The sequence below is a fragment of the Chiloscyllium punctatum genome, chromosome 52 (genome assembly GCF_047496795.1).
Source record: "Chiloscyllium punctatum isolate Juve2018m chromosome 52, sChiPun1.3, whole genome shotgun sequence".
NCBI classification, from domain to species: Eukaryota; Metazoa; Chordata; class Chondrichthyes; order Orectolobiformes; family Hemiscylliidae; genus Chiloscyllium; species Chiloscyllium punctatum.
In genome coordinates, this window is record NC_092790.1 from 6,200,394 (window position 1) to 6,222,559 (window position 22,166).

The 22,166-nt window shown below is 41.3% G+C and overlaps 1 long non-coding RNA gene across 1 annotated transcript; it reads right to left on the minus strand.

Annotated features, from left to right (window-relative positions):
* Positions 1-2,173: 2,173 nt before the first annotated feature.
* Positions 2,174-19,842, minus strand: LOC140470587 (uncharacterized). The gene is made up of 3 exons (XR_011956550.1): positions 19,503-19,842; positions 2,713-2,782; positions 2,174-2,289 (listed from the first exon to the last, which is right to left on the minus strand). It is a non-coding gene; the product is annotated as an uncharacterized lncRNA (long non-coding RNA).
* Between the last annotated feature and the right edge of the window lie 2,324 nt (positions 19,843-22,166).

The following is a 22,166-nucleotide window of genomic DNA, read 5'->3' on the forward strand; positions in this document are numbered from 1 at the left end:
TTCAACTGGATTGGAAATCTGCTATGTATGCTGACGTTAGCGTCCTCGCTCATTTGTAATAAAGCATTGTTATTGGTTTTAGCGAAATATGTCGTGTGCAATTACTGAAGTGAAATGTAAGAAATCAAGTGCATTTATTGGATGGAACAGCTCACCAAATGTTTATTGTGGTTTTTGTTCTCAGAAACAATAAGATACTTACTCAGGTTTTTCTCTGGAGCAGTAATTAGATGACCATGAAGACATTTGTGTAGCTGTGTGTGCCGTGTTCAGTGAGCATTCTTTTTCAACTACAACTATATTTTAAGAATATAGGAAGGGATTAATAATCGTGTGTTAAAGATCTTAATTAAAGTAATATTTTCTTTTAAAAATTACGAGAATACCTTTGTGCAACAATAATGTGGAGATCTCGGTATTGGACTAGGGTGGACAAAGTTAAAAATCACATGACACCAGGTTATCGTCCAACATGTTTATTTGGAAGGACTAGCTTTCAAGGCTATGGTTCTGCATCTGGTTATCTGGTCTCTTAGGAGAGACACTACTAGAGCTACACAAGTGCCTTTCATTATCGTCCCAACAAGGAAGGTTGGGATTATAATCAATTGGGATTACTCAAATGAAAACTAACCAGTGTTCATTCCGATAATTGGGCTGGGAATTAATTAGACTGTTTCTGTGTAATGGACTGAGAATGAAATAGTAATTCACTATAATAGTGGTACTAAGCACATATGCTCTTACTTTCAAATTAATATCAGAATAATGGGAAGAAAGATAAATCGGCATATCATGAGCTTATTGTAAATTCATAAAAAATACAACTGCTGAATACGTTTAAAGCAGTTTTTCTTATCAAGAAAAAGATAATGAGAATGTTTAGCAGTCGGACGGAATCGGAAGGAAAGGTCATTCACTGTAACTATTCAGCTGCAGACATCTTCTCTTCCTTCCACAAATGTATAACTTGCAACAATTCCAAATGTATTCTGATTGATAAAGGAAAGAGCAAACACCTGTAAGTTCTATTTTTTTGTTTACAAAAAAAGTCACAAAGTTAAATAATCTTACTGTGATCAGAATTACAATAAATCTTTGTGTTGAAGAAAAATATAATCAAATCAAATCAAAATATACATCGATATTCACAATAATTGGCAGAGTGAACACTGCAATATCTTTCCATCAGTTGATGTACTGAGCCATATTTCCACTTTTCTATCCCTGACTGGATTGATCAATGGTTAGATATTAGCAATAACTAAATTATTAATATGCTGTCAGTGAACTGAATATTAATGAGAAACTTCACATTGCCGTTTGAACGAGCAATATGTCGAAATAAATAGTAATTATTGGTGAAATGTCATTATACATCTCTTAATCGATGGGGCTGTGATTACTTTGATTGTTGAAATGAGTAGTATTCCAATATTTCCAATGAGCATTGGATGGAAAATTGATGCTTTTTGGTGTAGAGCTGAATTTTTTTTTATTGTAGTATTGGCAGTAATAATCAATGGATTAAATTATGATGTGCATCACACCTTACTGAATATTTTCAAGTTTTCTAACAGGTTTGTAGTCCAATCTTCAATTCAAAAAGGGTAATTTTGGCTCAGCACATCAGTAACTGCAAACATTTTCAACACATCTCCAAAGTTATTAATCTTATAATTTAAAAAAAATCAAAAAATTACCTCTGTAAATGTCATTGACTCTATGTTTAGATTATAGTCAAGTTCGTTCTCTACTTATTTTCTTACTATTTCTGACACCAGTGGCTAAATATTGATTAGATTAAATGTCATATGAGTGAGGTATTAGTTTTCTCTCAAAGATCTGTGCAGCACAGGAATGGGTCCTTTGGCCCGTAACGTTGTGCTGAATATAATGCAAAAGAAACTCATCCCTTCTGCCTATCCTTGATCCATATCCATCCAAATTATCGAAATGAACATTAAATAGCCTTAATGTATCTGCCTCCACCACCAAACCTTGAAGTTCATTCCAGACACCTACCACTCCCTGTGTAAAAAGTAAATGCCCCTCACATGCCCCTCGAACTTCCCCCCACAACGTTAAATGCATGCCTCAGTTTTGACGTTTCAACTCTGGGAAGAAACTTCCTGACTGACAACCTTACCTATGTATCTCCTGATTGCATAGACTTCAATCAATTCTTCCCCTCAGCCACCGCCACGCCACAAAAAAGCAGCCTCTCCAAATCCAGGCAGCATCCGGGTAAACGCCCTCTGTGCCATCTCCAAAGCCTCCATACCCTTCCTGAAATGTGGCGAACAGAAGTGAATACAATACTTTAAGTATGCCTGAACCAAAGTCTTACAAAGTTGCAAAATGATACCCTGACGCTTGTAACCAGTTCCCTGACCAATAAAGGCAAGCATGCCATTTGCCTTCCTTACCACCCTATCTACTTGCATGGACACTTTCAGGGAGCCATGGTCTTGAATGCCAAGATCCCTTTGAACAACAAAGCTGTTCAGGGTCCTGCCATTAACTATCTACTTTTCCTTAATATTTGAGCTCCCAAAGTGTGACACCTCACACTTGTATGGATTAAGCTTTACCTTTAATTTCTCTGCCCATAGCTGCAGTTTATCTTTTTCCTGTTGCATTCTTTGACAACCTTCTACATTATTCACAACTGCACTGAACTTTGTATCATCTGTAAGCTTATTAACTCACCCAATTAGGTTTTAATTCATGTCACTTCTATATATTTGTATCGTAACCAGAAGGGTTCCAGTACAGATCCCTGTGGAAAGACGACAGAAAATGAGGGAAATTTCTTGAATAAATGTGTTTTTTTTCAATGACAAAACAATTCTGATGAATAATCTCTGAAGTTGTGATTTTTGTTGAAATTAACCCAATATTTTAATTCTCAGTTTACTGATCTTAATGAATATCCAGTACAAACTGCTTTGAATATATTGAATCATTTTAAGTGTTGAGTTCTAACATTAATTATTATTTAATTGTCATTTCAATTCTCACACCATCATGAGATTCACATTTTAGTTGAATCCATTATTTCTTTGTGCCAGTGTCATAATGAAATATTAACATTCTTTTCAGTTCAACACACCTGCAATCAACCAGAGTTTTCTCACCCAACACTCATAGTAACTATCTCATTCTCTTTCATTTGAATTCTCATATTAATGGAAAGATTATTAATCAGCCTTATCAATTAAGAGATGGCTAATTATTTTTCACTTCAATATTTCAGTTTTTTCAGATATACTGCACAATTACATTGCAATAAGGATTTTCTTATCAACCTTAAATTTGGTTGCAGCCATTTTAAAACTAATTATTGCTAATGTCTAACTGGTAATCATTGTTTAAATGCAATATATCCAGCTGTCGATGTGGAACAATGACTCAATACATCAACTGACAAACAATATTGCACTCTACAATCTCTTAATCTTAGCAAAATAATTTTCAGTGCGGAAGCTTAGTTGGATTGAATTGGCTGTGAGCAAAAATACATTCTGAGGAAGGGTCACTGGACCCAAAGTATTAACACTGAATGCTTCCCACAGATGCTGCCAGACCTGCTGTGTTATTTTCCAGCAATTACTGATTTTGTTTCTGAGTTCCAGCATCCACAGTTTTTTGCGTTCTTGTACTGATTGTATTTCACTTCAATGCTAACATTTCTATATTTCTGATTATTACAAAAGAGCTAACTATTTTTCACATTAAACATTATTTAAATTTCATGTTTTTCTTGTGTACACAAACCTGATTAACAAATGTTTGATCAATTCTTTTATAATAAACCTTGAATTCATAGAAATCACAATTTTGTGAAACTGAGGAAAGTTGTCTTTCGCTGAGTATCACGTTGAATGGCGAATGCTTTATTTCCAAATCATGTGCGTTACAAAGCAGGTAAATGTTAATTTATGTATATGAATAACTGCTTCAAACATATTGAATTATTTGATTATCATGAGAATTATATTTATTTAAGATCATTGCCGCTTCGTTCCATCATTATTAGAAATTAGGAATTCTTTTTATCCATTACACACTGGAGCTGTCTAATACAATCCTAGTCCAATTATCACGATAAATATCTGAGCAGTTTTCCCTGTGAGTAACCACAGTAAGTATATGATTATAGTCCTGCCCTTTCTGCATGGGAACATTATGGAGGGTTCTGGTAAAGTCTGTACTAATAGACCATGAGGTAGGCATTCAATTCCTACCTTAAACAGAGATGTGTCAAAGCACCTCAGAGTTGATTAGAAAATATCTAAGTGTCAATTGAATTACTTTTCAATCCAACATTTTCTCAACTTGTATCTGTTGTTGATTATAATGGTCACAATATATTGAATTTATTTGCTTCAGGTCACTGATTAAAGTATGAATGTTATTAAGGTAAGGGGGAAAGTTTTAAAAGGCATCGGAGGGGCAACTCTTTTCACAATGCGTGTTTGGCATACTGAGATGAGATGTGACAGGAAAGGCAGCGGCTGGTACGATTACAACATCTAAAAGACTTTTGGACAGTTACATGGATAGAAAACATCCAGAGGGATATGGGACAAACACAGGAAAATGGGACTAGTTTAGTTTCGGAAACCTGGCCGGAATGCCAAGTTGGGCTGAATGACCTGTTTCCGTGCTGTATCAGTCTAACTTCCTACAATTCAAACTTGACTGTGATAGGTAAAGGAAAGCAAAAACGGGTATTAATTCTGTTTTGTCTCCATAAAAAAGTGACATGAATTTTAAATAATTGTGTCACATGAAATAGTTCACTCTTATTGTGATTAGAAATACAATGAATGCGAGCATTAAAGTGAAATAGAATTGAATTAATTCAACTGTGTTTCCATGGTTAAAATAAAAATTGATTTTCACAATGATTGTGAGTTTGTACACTGCAATATATTCACATTAGTTCATGTACTGAGCTATTATTACACATTTATACCCCTTACTGAACTGAACAATAGTTACACATTAGCAACACATAGATTTTTGAAAATATATCAGTGCACTTCAAAGAAGGAGATATTTAATGTTGCTATGTGACTGTGCAATGTGTAGACATGAACAGCAATCATTGCAGTGAAAAGTAATTACAGTTCTCTGAATTTATAAGGCTGAGATTACTGTGATTATTCAAACGAGCAAAAGTCAGTTTTCAAAGCATGTTGGGTGCAAAATCATTGGTTCCATTGTGGGATACTTGACCTGAAAACAATAGTATTGTTACAATGCATTAAATTAAAATATGGATCTGACTATACATGTTAGAAAGACAAACAAATTATTCTGTAATTATTATCAAGATAATGAATTCATAATAAATGTTGGAATCAGAACAAATAAGTTGACTCAACATTTTAAAAGCACTTTGCTCTAATGTTGATTAGACATCATTAAGCTCGGTAAATTGAAGACTAAAATCTAACAGCTGGATTGATGGATTGAGGACAATAAATGAGTCATTCAGTAATTATTGAAAAGAAATGATTTTTGCTCAAAATGCAGACAATACAGAAGTAATGTATTTCATTTAATTAGTTTACATGTAGAAACGTTTGTTTTTAAATTATTTAATTTTATCCTGATCGATGTTCAAACATTTGTGTCTGAATTAGGAAGAAAATAAGGAGATAACGAAATTTAATATCAGAGTGACCACAAGATACAGTCCATGACATTTGATAGAAAAAGGAATTTGCATAATTTTGTAATTATTGAACATTGATAACCAATTAACTCCTCAGGTACTGAAGCAGTCCAACCCCAAGAACAACAAGATCTGGACAATATCCAGGTTTGGGCTGACAAGGGGCAAGTAACATACATCCCACACAAATGCAGGCTGTGACCATCACGTATAAGAAATGACCTAACCCCCATCACTTGACATTCAATGCTGTTACCATCACTGAACACCCACTATCAACATTATCCTGGGGATAATCATTGATCAGAAACTGAATTGGTCTCACTACACAAACACAGTGGCTACAAGAGTAATTCAACTCCTGGCTCCTGAAAGCTTACCCAACAGCTACCAGGCACAAGTCAGGAGTGTGATGGAATACTCCCCACTTGCCTGGATTAGTGCCGCCCTAACAACACTCAAGGAACACATGGCCACTTCCATCTCGAAGGACAAAGGCAGCAGCTAGATGGAAATACAACTACCTTCAAGTTCCCCTCCAAGGTACTAACGCACCCTGACTTGGGAATATATGGCCATTCCTTCACTGTCGGTGGGTGAATGTCCTGGAAATCCCCACCCCAATGGCATCGTGGGTCAACCCACAGCAGGTAGACTGCAGCGGTTCAAGAAGACATCTCAGCATCAATTTCTCAAGGGTAACTAGGGACAGGCAAGAAATGCTGGGCCCAGCCAGTGACAACCAAATAACATCAAATAAATATTAAAATAATGTCTGCAAGATCAAAATAGCTCCAACTCTGTCCTAGCTACAATCTCTACCTCTTCTTATTGACAATGATAAAAGGTTACCTTGCTCCACTTTCTCCTCAGTACAGTATTCCCCCCAGCCCTCTCTTATACCAACCAGCAGCATTTCCATCACCAGCAGCAACTCCGCTTCAAATATTTTGTCAGTAACTTTTCATTAACTGGTTACTTCAATTACAATGCAATCTCTACAAACAGACCAAGTACCTTTTCGGCAACAACAAATTTTCTAACAACTTTTCTTGATCTCTCTCTGCCATTCTTTTTGGTTATATGAGGTAGGGAGGGATTGGATCACCACAGTGATGTAAGATATATGGAACACAGTGAGACAGGAAAGCTAGTATGGCTACGTTGACTCTTAGACCCCACACAGTGGAACAACACATTCACTGCATAATAAACACAACACAACATTTCAACCCGGCGTGACAGTAATAAAATGTGGATCGGTTGGACAGGCTGGATTTGTTTCAGCCGGAGTTTGGGAGAGTGAGGGGTGAAATGACTGAAGTGTCTAAGATCCTGAATGGTTTGTTAAGGAGGACGTGGAAAGGATGTTTCCTCCTGTGGGTCATACGTGAACTCGAGAGAACTGCTTTAAAATTAGATTCACCCTTTCAGGACAGAGATGAGGAGATTTATTTCCTCTCAGAGGGCTGTGCAACTTTGGAACTCTCTGCCCCAGAAGGTGGGCTCAATGAATATTTTTAAGACACTGGTTGATAGGTTCTTGTTAAGGGATGTTGGGGGAAGATGGAACACAAATCACTAACAGATCAGGCCTGGCCTTATTGAATGATGGAGTGGACTTGAGGGGCTGAAACTGCTTCTTTCTCACATGACACAGGACTAAGAGCTTTGTTGAAAATTCCTTCACTGGATGTAGGTGCCACCGGCTATGGGCAGCAGTTATTACCCAGAGGGCAGGTAAGAGTCAACCACATTGCTGTGGGTCAGGGGTCACATGTAGACTAGATCAGGTAAGGATGGCAGCTTCCTTCCCTAAAGGACATCAGTGACCGAGATGGGTTTTTCCTGACAATCGAGAATAATTTCATCAATAGACTCATAATTCTAGATGATTATTGAATTCAAACTGCTGAAACTGACTGACCATGTGGCTGGCAGTGAATCCAACACAAGTGAATGAAAACATTGCTCAGAGTCTGGTTCTGGAACATTCAATACAACCAGGAAATGGAAAGTGAATACTTAATTGAAAACAAGGCCACTGCTCTGTTAGAGAAAAAAATCAATGTTCAGTTACTGAACATTATTGACTCACAGAATATGCGAACCTGCAGAATCACAGTAAAAGGGAAAAGTAAACAACATTCTTGGCAAAGCCAGAATGAACCAACTGCTTGTATGAAAACAGCTCAGAACAAAGGGGCTGAATCCCCCACAAACTGACAAATCAGATTTGTAGATAGAGATTGGAAATCTTTAGAAAAAACTCTTTCCTGCTGATGGTGTGTGCTAGAAACAATTCTCAGTGTGAACTGCCACTTATTTCTCCTCACAAAAGGAGGTGTGTTGCTCACTTACAGACTGACTTACAGACAAAGGAAACCTGATCAGGAACTCGCAGGTTAATTAAGCTATTCGTGACAGACCATTGCACACAACAAGAGCTTAGACCACAACAGATTCTAGTGAAACCAACAGTGCAAAGAAAATGGCGAATTAGTATTTATAATCATGCAGCCTCTCTCAATTAAAATAATCCCAGTAAACTTCTCAACATTTTAAAACTATTAATATCAATAAATATGTATTTATTTCCATTCCTAATTTCCTCCAAAAAATGTATCTGATTATTCTCTTCAAAATATATTTTAAATGGTGTATTCCAAATCACAATTAATTTCCAATTATTCTTAGAGCAAAACAACTTGCAAACTAAGATAGTTTTCATGTCAATAATGACACTGGAAACTTTGTTATGTAGTTCAACCATATTTCCAAATATTGTTTTGGTTCATTATTGCAGTGAAGCTAAAATTAAAGTCTATTTATTTTCTCTGATATCCTTCCATTACTTTATTCCCTAAAAACAATGCCCACGGTGTAATGGGTGACAAGCATTAAAATAAAATTGAATTTTCATTGCAAGAACTTGTACAAAATATCACATATTATTCAGTTCATTCATTGTCGTTGATTATCTGTTATTTTCATTATTTGATCACGTCAAATTCACTTAAATAATCAAACTGGAATTTTCACCTCTATAAATATGTAAAGTGAATGTCAAATTATTAATATTTCAAGTAAAACCAAATTCACATTTTGCTCTGTTTTATTCCAGGAATGACAGGATGTGTTACATTATTATGGGAAACAGGAACAAGTGAAGGTGGTGGCTCTCAGACGTGAGGCCTTAAAGCCAAAAGGCCAGGTGGTAGTTACAGTGGGGGAGGTACCTAGTGCCCCGCTCTCCTCAGAAGGCAGTGAGGATGGTGACACTGACTGGAACGGGTTAGATGGTGAAGCACCCACGTATGGACAGAGGGACAGCAATGGGTGGGATGACCCACCGCCCTATAAGGTCCAGAAGGCCGTGTCTGTGGCACCACTGGGCATCAAAGCTCAACTTAGACAGTAGGGAGCAACAAAGGGAACTGACAGAAACCAAACCTGAACCGTTCACCCGCTGAATAACAGATGTTGGTGAATGAACACCCAGCCTGATAGAGAAACGGCAATAATGGGCCTTATTGGGACAATATGGATGAATTAGTAGAGGTACACAGTCTCACCGAAGATGATGCACGGACCCTCCCTCGGCCTAAGATGCCCTGAAGTGTACAGCAGAAACTGTCCCTGTAATGAGAGGATGGGGTGTGAGCCGGTTCCCCCCAGAGTACAGCTGATCAGTGGCTCCAGGCATTTACAGATATTACAGGGACACACTGGGGAGGGGACAGGCTGAATGGGCTAAAATAACCTTGGTGACTCAGGGAGCCAAGGGTAATATCGAGGATCATACAGAGAGGAAGCCTGAAGTGTGTAACAACCACGGGGATCACCAAACCCCAAACTGTGATGATGAATTTAATGATGTGTTTGATGTATTTAAAAGATGACATGGGACCCTATTTAACTGTAATTATAAATATGGGACTCTCAGTGGGAGATAATTCTAACCACATTCTGAATTGGGCCATGAGAGCTGAGGCAAACACAGAAACACAGGGGAATAGCTGCAGTACAGGGAAGGTAATCAGACCCACAATGTTACAAGGGAAGCAGGAAAGGGCACAGAGACAAGGAACGGAGGCACAGAGAGGGAGGTTGTTCATATTGTAAGTGGCCTGTGTTCATGTAGGTATATGCATATTCCATGAATATTCATTGACGAGCTGTTAAGGGGCCAACACTTGCATGACTCTAACACCGGAGCATCTTTGTCAGTTACCGATAAGCATTTACCCTTCACCCCCTAAATTACTAAAATGAGAGCAGTCGGAGAGGGAACCTGGGAAGGTGGATGAAGCAAACCTGCCCCGATGTCGACCAGGAGTATGACAAAATATATTCAGATATGGAGGTGTGAAACTCAAGAAGGGACCATTCTGGGAGTTGCTCCTATTTATTCTAAAATGGCAACTATTGACGTCAACACCCGAATTTAAACATGGGGATGCTCCAGCCAGGACTGGGACAGAAGGAAAAGGAGAGGCAACCTCTCCGGAGTAGCTACATTGCAGGGAGACTGGGAGAGTCAGAGAATCTGGTGGGTTATAGCTCAGACCCACTCAGCGGTGTGCGTAACTCAAACAGGAAAGTGGGTTGTTATCTATCGACCCTGTAGAGATTGAGGGCCCTCTCACTCCCCACACAAACGGGATCTCATCAAAGCTGGGGCTGAAGAGGCAGTAATTGTGACAGTGATAGATTGACAGAAACTGGAAATAGTCTTGGTCCATACCTGTGGACATTAAATGGCAGAAGAGAGTGGTGTTTACTGACCGAGGAGAACAGTCCGCCAGGATATATTACCTCAGGGATCCCGCAATATTCCAGTATATCCCACCGATGTGTGTTTGATGGATTTAGTCACACTGATCTTACCAAGACCTCATCACCTCAAGCAGTGAGAAAGAAAATATCCAGATATTATACAGAGTATTGGATCAGGTTAGCCAGGCCAGGCTGAAAATTAACGCACAGAGAGTGCAACTGGGAAGGTAGGGAGAGACGGAACTGGGACATCATATTGGGGAGATCAAATCAGGAAGGGAGGGGGGACAGTCCCATCGGGAACAAAAACTATGGTTATAAAAATATCTACCCACATGAGGCAAACTTTAGGATTGTTTAATTATTGTGGGAATTTTGTTTTGGAATTATCCAGAAATAGAGAACCATCAGGAGCCCTGGCAGAAGCGCGGACATTAACCAGGGGTGAGGGAGGCAAAATGTACACGGACAGTCAGCATGCCTTTGGTATAGTTCATGACTGGGCTGGGTGAAGGTATATCACCCTGTCTGTGGGCCACATTGAGCATAAAGAACAGGGCAGAGAGTTAGTGGAAGCAGCTAACTTTCCCAGTGAAGCAGCAATAATGAAGATTAGAGCTCACATGAAAGTAGAAACGCCACACCAACGGGGTAATTGGTGAGCATGGGTGAGCATACTTACTGAAACAGTGCAGACATTTGAGGAGGATGCAGTGGCAGTAGCTACAGAAGCGAGAAAGGAAAGTTTAAAGATATTTGCAGAAACAGTCCCACAGCAGGAGAAACAGGAATGGGAAAAGGGTGGGGCAGTAATAGGACATCCAGCAGTGCCACTGTTTCAGACAAACATTATGAAAAACATATCATGGGATGGCCCATATTAAGCAGGATAAAATGCAATATTGGATGATCACTTACAGGGGTGTTCTGGAACAAGAAGGTTTTGTCGAAGGGGTGTAGTCTGTACACAGTGTGAGCCAGGGAAAACAATCAAGATAAAATGGAGGCAGCAGCAGGGACCCTGGGGCTCACGGGAACAATTACAGATGGATTTTACATACACCCCCATCCCAATCCCAGGGAGGGAAATCCTGCTGGGTCTTAATAAACAGGTTTACTCAGTGGGTGGAAACATTCCCCTGCAGGTTCTGACCAAGGGACACATGCGACAGGAATCGAAGTTAAGCAGCTCTGTGGCCTGTTTGGTACTGAGCAGAAATACCATCTCACATACCACCCCCAGAGCTCAGGGACAGGAGAAGGAATGAAGCAGACACTGAAAGCTAGTCTGACTAAGGCCCTGACAGAGACAGGCCGGGATGGGTTAGTGTACTCCCCACAATCCTAATGAAACTGACATCAACCCCAGCAAAGGGAACTGAGCAATCCCCCTTTGAATTAGTGACCGGATGGACTATGGTAGTGGGAGGGCAGGGGATGTATAATGGCAGGGATAGGGTGAAACAATTTGTGAAAGAACTGACAAAGCAACTGCATGAGCTGAGAGGGGAAGTTGCAGACGGACAGAGAATCAGAGACTGGGAAAGGGAGCTCATAAATATCCGAGCTGACATCCCGAACCCAGGAGATCGGGTCAGGGGGGGAAATATGAGTGGAATGTATGAAAGAAACACATCCAAATGCTGGACATGGCTGGGGGATCCACAGAATTCCAGAGAAGGAACTCTGAATAAACATTGGTCGTGCTGCTCAGCACAGAACTCAAGGCTCCTCTTTGATATTTCTCCCAGTAACAGTTGTGCAGGGGCATGTTGGTGGCTGGAGGTCTGTGAGCAGTGCCTCTGTTCCACAAGGGTCAGAGCTGGGACAACTGTTGCTTGTAATATATATAAATGATTAGCCTGAAAATGTAAAAGATTTAATTAGCAAGTTTGTAGATGGCACAAAGTGAAGAAGTTGTGAATCGTGAAGAATGTTGTCAAAGGAAACATCAAGGACGAGATCAGTTGGAAGGTTATGCGGAGAAATTGCAGATAGATTTTAATTCAGACAAGTGTGATGTGATGCGTTTTGGGCGGGCCATTGTAAGAAGAATGTATACACTAAAAGGAAGTGCCCTGAGCAGCATTGATATACAGAGGGATCTTCAGGTGCAAGTTCACAGCTCCCTGAATGTGATGAAGGAGCTGGATGGCAGGCTTGCCTTCTTCTGTCAGGGGAGTGAATATAAAACTGTCATTAGGCCACCTTTGGGGGATTGTGGGCTGTGTTGGGCACTGCATTATAAGGAGGATGTGGAGGCTTTGGAGAGGGTGGAAATGGGTTTACCAGGATGTTGCCTGGATTGGGAGAGGTTGGAAAATCTTGGATTGTTGTCTTTGGAAAGTCAGTGGCTGTGGAGTGATCCGAGAGGCACAGAGAGAGTGAATAATCTGAATCGTTTTCCAAGTGGAAAGTACCAATTCCACAGGCCATAGATTTAAGGGGAGAGGGGGCAAGTTTAAAGGAAATGAAAACCGAAAGAACAGCAGATGGTGTAAACCAGAAAGAAAAACAGAAGTTTCTGAAAAAGCTCAGCAGTTCTAGCAGCATCTGTGAAGAGAAATTAGATAACATTTCTGAGGAAGGGGGACCGGACCCGAAACTTTAATGGATTTTCCTTCACAGATGCTGCATGACCTGCTGAGCATTTTCAACAACATCTGTGTAAGTTTAAAGGGAGTTGTGTCAGACAAGTTTCTTCTGCAGGAGGTGGTCAGTGACTAGAATGTACTTGCCTGAGAGATGGTAAAAGCAGAAACAATCACAATGTTTAAGAGGCATTTGGACAGACAGATAAGCAGGTATGGGTTGGCAGGGATACGGATCATGTAGAGGCAGATGGAATCATGATCCACACAGACATGGTGGGCCGATTATTCCGGTGCTGTACTGTTCTGTTTTCCAGAGGGGAGAATGTGTGGAGCGAGAGATAATATTTTGAGTATAATATGTCTCTTCTTTAGAACACACAGTAAGTTGATGCATTTTGAGAGAAGCAATGTCGAAAGGGAATATATATTTGAATGGCACAGACATAGAGAGCAGGACAGCAGGAATGGGGGATAATGTGTACAAATCCTTAAAGGAGAGAAAACATAAAGTGTATTGAATAAACTTATAGGATGCTGGGCTTCATTAATGCAGGGAATGATAACATACTCATGGAAAAGATGCTGACCATTGACAAAGTTCTAGTTCGGTCATAGTCAATCATTGCATCCAATTGTGGTCAACAGATTCCTGGTCAGGATGAGGAAGTTAAAATACCACAGAGGGGCCTGTTCCATACTTTGCTTCTCTTTCAGAATGCATTGGCGACTCAAGGGTTAAACATTCTCCTGCCAAAGGTCTTCCTGCCGTAATGTAAGAGTACAAGGCCTGTACTCTTCCAATACAGACTGAACACCTCAGTAGGGGTGAGGCAGACCGTATCTTCGAAACAGAACCTCTTGGAGCCACACATGTGGATTCCACCATAACCCCAGATAGAGAAATTTGCCCTTTCCAGACAAGACGGAGAGCCCTGGGCACAACCCTGTTAAACTGCCTCCTGCTCCCATTGTCTTACCTCCCCTCCATATTAGCATAGGTAAGTGAATCTCCCATTTACTGAAGGAAGAACCCTTCTGCCTTCATCTCTTCCCATCAACACACAATCATGGACAATACGATAATCAGTTTCTGTAATCCATCACACATTATCACAGGACATTGGCATTCATCAAGCTTTGTAAATTCATAATTACCAGCTTTAAACTATGTAATGGCAATCGCCCATGTGACTGATATGCCTTTGTCTAATTCTTATTAAATATACTGTCTCTGTGGGTAAGGCAGAGATTCGTGAAGATGAGTCTGTACAAGTAGACACTCGGTTACTTTAGAGATGCTTTGAAATTCTTTCCAGCTGTCCAATAATAAAGCTACTGCTGTTGTACAGAAAACTTGTGTCGCCTGGATTTGTGGAACAAAACAGACATTAACAAGGAAGGATATGAGTGATCTTCAGGATGTGGGGTACAGACTTACTGGAATGGTTCACTGATGAGGAAAATACAGTCACTGGATTGATTTGAAGAGATTGCTACTTTCTTTGAAATAAACAAGTTAAATTTATTTTTGAAAAAGCCGCATAAGATTATAACAGACCTAGATATAGCAGACAAAAATATGTGTGTTTGATAGGTGATGGCACAAGAGTTAAGGTCAGATGTAAGGTTTTGAGACAGCGGGAGATGATCAAGTGTTTCTGCTGACTGTATTGGCTGGAAATATGCAGAACATGCTGCCTATTACAGTGGTGCAAGTAGAGAAGATCAGTGATTGATAAAAACAATTAGATCAGTTCTGAGGGAACTAAACTTGCAGAGTTTGGGGTATGTAGGGGGAATGAGAATATTGGATTCTGCTACAGAGAGCCAGCTTGGATTTGATGGGCCTCTTTCTGTGCTATAATGCATTATATTTGGACTTGCTTAACTTGCTCTGGTCACCGATTAAGTTGTCATTGAGGTAAATCTGCTCAGTGTTCCTACACAGACCAATACAGGCTGTCCCTCCACAGCAGGAGGTAATGTTTACTGCGTTATACTGGGTTCTTGGGGGTGGGGGGGGGGGGCTAACGGTGTGTGTAACAGTCTGCTAGCTTATCTGAAATGGCAAAACATCAGTTTAACCACACTAGGGATCGACGCTGGAAATGTGGGGAATGCCAGAAGGGAATTCTTTACCCATCCCACCTGGAAACTGGCCAAACCAGTCAGACTGGGGAGAAGCTGTTCACCTGCTGTGTGTTTGTGTGAGTGTGTGTGTGTTTGGGGGGGGGGGGGGGGGCGGGGGGGGGGGGGGATTCACTCAGGCATCCACCCTGCTGAGACACCAGTCAATTTACTGATAGCCACAGTTGAAGGATTTTTTTTCTCTCTTATTCACACGAAGTAATGATCAATGGTTTTGGCAGCTCATAAAGTTGTGCACATTGAGATCTTAGCTTTGGAAATGTTAACATTGTTGAACATGTACAGATTCACACTGGGTAGAGACTTTTATTTTCCTTTATTCATTCACAGGATGAGGGTGTCGCTGGCCCGGCAGCATTTACTGCCCATCCCTAATTGCCCAGAGGGCAGGTAAGAGTTAACCACATTGCTGTGGGTCTGAGGTCACAATGTAGGTCACACCAGGGAAGGATGGCAGCTTCCTTCCTGAAAGGCCATTAGTGATCCAGATGGGCTTTTCTGACAATCGATTAATGGTCATCATTAGATTCTTAAATTCCAGAGTTTTTTTAATTGAATTCAAATCCCCCCCATCTGCTGCAGCAGGCTTTGAACCCAGGTCTCCAGAACACTATCTGGGGTTTTAGATTAACTGTCTCACGACAATACCACTAGACCAATACTTCCCCACATCGCTGTCCATCCGCACAGAGTGAACAGGGATTTTCTAGTTCATTAGAACTGGGTAATCACACATACGTTTGCTCAATGATTGCAGGAGTTGGATGTTAATTGGCTATTGACACCCATCTCTGAACCATGTATTCTAGGGTTTGTTTCTATTGTCTTGTTATCTTTTGGGGATAAAAACAGTTTCAATAAGCTTTCTGTTAAATGCATGGCAATCAATTCTTTCTCACAACTCTCAGGCAGATTAGTTTCTTTTGAAGGGCTCTCCATCTCCCCAACCTCCTCCATCCTCACCCCCAACAGTACAATAATCTCACAGAGTCTCTTTGTGACTATGAATAAGACAATCTGATCAGCTGCTTCTTTCCCTACTCCTATGTCAAGTTGGATCTTAAACTCTCCTTACTGCAGTTGTGATCCTGCATCATTGTACAGTGCTGCTCGTATTTCATGTCTTGGCCTATCAGTGTTCATGATACTGCATGTAGTATATGGGGCCAACAGTGTAAGAGTTTAGCCATTTCCTTCCAACAACAGCAGTAGAATTGTACTCCAACAAAACTTACAGAATCACGGCCCAGCATATTCCCCAATTTACCTCTTACCATCAAACCAGAGGATCAATCCTCATTCAACTGAGAGAACTCAGGAGGGCATGCCAGGAACAGCAGCATGAATACCTAAAAACGAGGCGTTACCCTGAAGAAGTTCCCAAAGAGGACTACTTGTGTGACAAACAGCATAAGCAGCAAGTGATAGACAGAGTGAAGCAATCCGGGAAACAACAGAACAGATCTAAGATCTGCAGTCCAACCAAATCCAGTTGTGAATGAAGTCAGAGCACAGCTGGAGTTCTGAGGACAGTTCTCTTCAAGATATTAACCAAGAAGAATGTCAGACTGGATTAATGATCATCAAACTCAAGTCCGTTTGTCATTCATATATTTACAATCAGTGTTCAATTCACCAAATGTAGCTGAAGGTAAAGATAATCTTCAAGTGATTGTAACAGTGGAGACATCTGAATACTTGATCAGCAACTTAAAGCCTGTTGTGTTTAGATAGTAGTAATTTTAAAGAGATTTTTAAAAAGTAAGGTAACTTGGGTGTAACGGAAGAAGTTGATTGGTAGGTAGCTGATAATCTTGTTTTAATCTGAAGTCAATTTAGGTTTAGTTAACAAATAGACACATGGTAGGGAATCCCAGCCCCATGGAGTGCACATCCAGTTCCAAGTGGAAAAAACAGGACACTTCTTGTGTGAGCGACAACCACAAGAACACGGAGGTGACATGGGAAATGTCAGGAACACTCGTTTGACTGCGGTTAAAGTACTGCACACACTACTGATCCCCTTATTCCAGGGTTAATGTGATCACACCAGAGGGTACAGAGGAGATTGATCAGAATGTTTCTACAATTGGAACATTTCTGCTCTGAGGAAAGGTTGGATAGACTGGGGGATGATTTCCGAGGAGGATGAGCTGAGATTTAATTGAAGTGATAAAATGCTGAGGAATCCAGATCGAGTGGATAGGAAGGAGCTATTCATTAACTGAGAGGTCAGAAACTGGAGGATTTAGATTGAAACTAATTCCCAGAAAGAAGGGGAGAGGAGAATTCATTTCACTCAGAGATGGTGGGGAGCAGGAACTCACTGATGGGGTGGCAGAGGGAGTAACCAGCATCACATTAGAATAAAAGGACATGGATGTAACTGAGATGCTGGAACATGCAGGGCTGTGGACTAAAGTCTGCAGAATGGGATCATTGAGATTGATTTGACATTTCTCCAGAATATTAAACTCAAGTCCAATTTGAGAATTTATGAACATCATCCGACCTGAATTCCAAATGTCAGAATAAATTTATCAGAAAGTTACAGCACAGATCGAGGCCACTTGGCCTATCCTGCATGTGTTGGCTATAATAGAATGACCCAGGCTTTACAGCGTTCTGTACTCACCAATGAGAGCAACAATTTCAGACTGTGTACTCTGCCCTCAATGTGGTTATAATCTGTTTTTTCAATGTATTTCTTTTACAGCTGCTCACCTTGTTTCCTGGTTTCTTTCCCAGCCCTAACTCCATTCCCCATGGCCTTGAGGGACTACCATTTCTGCAATTCAATCTCTCCTGCCTTCCCCCGTGTGACAGACTGTCTTTTTGTCCTTGTCTCACTCCCACCTTGCTCACAACCTGTTACATTTCTGATGGTTCCCAGATCTCTGTGACTTCACTGCGCCCCTGGGTCAGGGGCACGAGTTTTGAATTCTCTTCCTCATGAGATAATCGGAAATCTTTCTGGCTGCAGTTTCCCCCAGATTTTATTTTGAAAAAGAAAGAGGATTTGCGTCAGAGTCAAGTATTTGTGAGCCTTCATCCACAATCCTGAGCACTTAGACATAATATGTGACTCTCCCACAGATGTGCCAGTTTGATGGATTGGCCGTGCTAACATGGCCTGTAGTGTGTAGGTTAGATGGGTTGGGTTAGCCATGCTAAATGTGGGGTTATGGAGGTAGGGTGGGACAGCAGATCATTGCAGACTCGATGGACCGAATAGTCTCTTTGTGCGCCTAAGGGATTCTGTAATTCTAACTAGTTAGGAAAATGTGACAACAATCACAAGTCCAGGTTCATTCAACTCAGGTACACATGCTGCCTTTTGTGTTTCTGTGTGTGCCCGTAGTGTTAGGTAAGGGGTAAATGTAGGGGTATGGGTGGGTTGCGCTTCAGCGGTCGGTGTGGACTTGTCCACAGTCTCCAGGATTGTGCAGACTCAGTGAATCAGCCATGGGAAATGCAGTGTTACAGAGGTGGAGTGCTCCAGGTGGGATGCTCTTTGGATGGTTGGTGTGGTTTGATGGGCCAATGCTCTCCTGCCACACAGTTGGGATGCTATTCGATGATTGAGGATAAAGCAGCGTGTCCTTGGAGAGGAGCATGTGGTATGTATCAATGCTCTTGATGCCTTTAGATAGAGGTGGGCATCGCAGGGGATACAGTGCTTTATCTCCACTGCTGCCCCCTCACCCCTAACTCTACTTTGATTTGGTCCCTTCCCAATCTGTCATTTGTAATGGTTTGCTTTGCCCGTAATGGGCTTTGTTTGTAAATATTCAATTGGTTACACGGGTGGTTTACTGCTTGTGATTATATATTAACAAAACCTAAAATGGTGAAATGATGAACGTGGGAAGGTTGCTCAGCTGTGTGTGATAACACGTCTGCGTCGGAGAAATGGGGGAAAATGAACACTTCACAGCTCAAAGAAGGAGAACTGAAAAGCAGTTAAATCAAACCAAAGGTTCAGACAGGGAGGGAATATTTCCCTGGAGTTTGAGTAACTGGAAAGAGATGGTGTCCGGGAATAGACAGGATTTTGTTTTACAGGGCGTTTGAAAATTTTAAAAACTATTAGTTTCATTTCTTTTAGTTTTATTTATTGAGGAATAAATAGCTACAATATTTTAAAACCAAATTCATAAACCTTGTGTTAAAGATAAATGTTAAATAAAATCCATCAAACCATCCCTCACTGAAAACTGTTGTGGAGGTGCAATCTCCTGGAGAATCCCTGCCCCCTTCTTCCTACCCGGGCTCCGTGGTTATATACATACCTGGGAGATAGCAGCAGGAGACCATTCAGCCTTTCAATCCTGCTCCACCATTCAATGGGAAACAGCTGACCATCCAGCTCAGTCTCCTGTTCCTGCTCTGTTCCAATCCCCTTTCATGACTTTACCTTGAAGAACTATATTTCAGTCCTCCTTGGGCTTCACTGCCTTTTGTTCCAGTGACGTTGTTGTGTGGGTGTAGGCAGGGGTAATGTGATGGTGCTGCCTCCTGGAGGATACACTCAGTATCCCTCATCATCCTGCAGGAACATCAATTGGGTTTCAGCAACGAGAGATAGAACCCATTACCAGGATATGGGCATCACTGGCTCAGCCAGCATTTATTCCCCATCTCTAGTTACCCTTGAGAAGATGGTCGCGAGCTGCTGTCTTGAACCATTCGCCGTCCATTTGGCGCAGATAGACCGACAATGATGGGAGGGAGAGAGAGTTGCAGGATTCTGGCCCAGTGATTCTCCATCTTTGGTTCTTCTAATTCTGGTTAACTTTATCATGATCGGCAAATGATGTTGAGAGTTCAGTCTGCAAATCTTCACCACCTAGCACCCTGTATAAAGGAATATGTACAGATAAGAAATTCAGAGCAGACAATTCTAGTTTCTCTGGAATATCTTTTCCCCCTTTCTTCCCCCAAAGCTGTAACCTTCCAGCCCACTTACTCTCTCCCACCATTCTAACTCTACTACCTACTAATGTACACCCTCCCCATTCTCATGGAGTTACTGATAAACAGGTCTATGCCACCACTTGCCGTCCCTAGTTAAAGTCTGCACCCTTTCTGGGTTCACTTCCTTTCCCTTCAGTTGCTGCAAGTCAATAGTGTAACAGCAGAATGAAACAAAAGGAAACAGAAAGGGAGGTGGCAGATCCTGGACAGAAGAGGAACCTTCAGTCTGGGAGAATGGGTCAGATCCTTCCTTGTTTCTCATTGGTCGATTCCAGTGTTATGACAAGTTAGGAATGGAACTTGGTCCCATGTGGGTGTGGTGACACTTTGACCCTCCAACAGATCAATACTACAAGCAAATACGTTCCTCCTCCAGACAGAATATGAAATACTTTCCACTAGTTACCCCAAAGCACATGCTCCAAAACTCATCCACATTCTGTACTTGTGCAGTGCCAGGTTTGCCCACAGACGTGTGGTCCCTGCCTCGGAATTTGGGAGTTGCAGTCCTCATGCAGCCACTGGAGCCCTGTCTCTGGAACGTGAATGAAAACTGTGGGATGGAGGATGTTCTCTATAGGATCCCCATTCAGACACATGGGACATGTGGGCTGTCACTGGGATTTCCTGAGACATCAGCTTAGACAACCTGATTTCTGACGTAAGGATCATAGATTCAGCCAATTGGGGGATAGGGAGGTTAATAAGGCACAGTAGGTTTTAAGCAGAGATGGCTCAGTGGCTAGCACTGCTGCCTCACAGCGTCAGGGACCTTAGGCGACTGTGTGGAGTTTACACATTCTCCCCATGTCTGCATGGTTTCGTGCAGTTCTCCAGTTTCCTCACACAGTCCAAAGATGTGCAGTTTGGGTGGACTGCCCATGCTAAATTGCTGACAGTGTCCATGCACGTGTCGGTTAGACAATTAGCCATGGGAAATGCAATGTTACAGGGAATGGGTGGGTCTGAATGGGATGTTCATCATAGGGTTGGTGTGGACTCGATGGATGAATACCCTGTTTCTGCACTATAGGGACTCTATTCTATTCTCATGTGGAAGAAGGTCCTTGTCTCAATGTGTTGTGAATCTGTGGAATTTCCTATTCAAAATGCGGTGGATGCCAGGACAATGAGCGAATGTAATGAAGAGATACAGATGCTGAATTTGCAATGAGTTGAAGGGTGAGAGAGAGAGCAGGTGGGAAAATCCAGCTGAGACCGAGGTGAGCTCAATCATCACTGTATTACATGGTGGGGCTGGTTCTCCTGTGCCCAGTACTTATCTTCTTACGGTAATAACTGGAAAGCTGAATCCAAAATTCACCTCCTTCACCAAAGGAGATTTTCGGAAAATGACAGATAGTCAGGTGGATTAGCATTCCAACCTTAGATAGTGAGGAAGCGTGTAGGAGATAATGATTTTGCAATTTTAAACTGAAGGGAGACAGTGATTTATGGTTTTAGATTGTGTTGTACGTTCGCAGTGTCCAGAATACTCTGTTGTGAATATCTATCCTGCACTTTATTACAAAGACAAGGTCTCTGACAATGAAAACCAAAACACCCAGGAAAGATCGTCTCACCTCGTAATCTGATAAAAGAATTCTGAGAAGTCTGGTTGAACTTAGAACACAGATGGAAAGCTGGAAGATTAGATCCACTCCCACGATCCAGTGCTTAAAACAAAAGGAGAATACAATAGGATGAGGCAGGAGTTGGCTAATGTAGACTGGAAGCAAAGACTTTATGGTGGGAAAGTTGACGCACATTGGGGAAATATCAAAGCAATTTTTTGAAATTCTCAGCAAAAGTATATATCAGGGAAAAGGAAGGACGGTAGGAAAAGGGGTAATCTGCTGTGGGTGGCTCAGGAAATAAGGGAGTTTATCAAACTGAAATAGAATGCACACAGATTGGCAAAGACCATGGAGATTAGGAAAACTTCAAAGATCAACAGAAAGCGAGATGGGATTGGGGGA